Source organism: Bison bison, unplaced genomic scaffold (genome assembly GCF_000754665.1).
Source record: "Bison bison bison isolate TAMUID 2011002044 unplaced genomic scaffold, Bison_UMD1.0 scf7180017864346, whole genome shotgun sequence".
NCBI lineage: Eukaryota > Metazoa > Chordata > Mammalia > Artiodactyla > Bovidae > Bison > Bison bison.
In genome coordinates, this window is record NW_011494918.1 from 3,142,707 (window position 1) to 3,143,568 (window position 862).

An 862-nucleotide genomic window follows, 5' to 3' on the forward strand; every position below is an offset into this window, starting at 1 on the left:
CCGCCCCGCCGGCCCGCCTGCGCTCCCCAGTCACACCGAGGCGGCCGAGCCCCCGCCTTGCCCGCCAGGCGGGTGCTGCGTGCCCTCGACGCTTCTGCGCCTTGCGGCCTTGGCCGGGCCACACCTGCCTGCCGCCCGCCAGGGACACGTGCCTCCCAGCCTTCCTGCTGGCCAGCGAACACCGGTCTTCCTGGCACCAGTCCGTCCCGGGAAGGGTGCTCCTCTGGGGAGGAAGCGGAAGCCCTGCGTGCCGGTGCAGCCCGCCCACCGGCGCCCGGCCGGCGCCCCCGACCTTCCCGGGGGAAGCCGCTGCCCGGGCCGGAGCCAAGCCCGCCTGAGCGCGCTCCCTGCCTCAGCCGGCAGTCCCCGAGCCAGGAGCCGCTCTGCCAAAGGGCCCCTCCTCACCAGCACCACCACCCCGTCAGAGCCGGACCTCGGGCGCGCGGTCCGCCAGGGCGGACGAGCCGGGCTCACACGCCTTTGGGTCGGGACCCGGCGGTCGCTGAGAGGAACGTCGGCGAGCTCGGCCGCAGCTACCACGCAGCGCCTGCGCCTGCACCTGACAGGGATCCCGGCGCCGGGTAGACGGCGTCGGCTCACGCCCTCTCGGGCGACACCGACAGGGTCGCGGCGGCCGTGGTCGGTGCAGAAGGCGCGGGACTGGCGGAGTGGGTCCCTCCGAGAGCGCCGGGCCCTGGGGTCCTGCGCGTGCCCGGATCCTGGCTTTCAGGTCGGCCCCCTACCTCCCCCCTTCCCCCAACGTCGTCTCCGGCTCCGATGGAGCAGATAGATGACGACGGGCGACGGGCGAGCAGTGAGCAGTGCCGGGCGGGTGGCGGTCAGCGCCTCTGGGGCAGCGTCG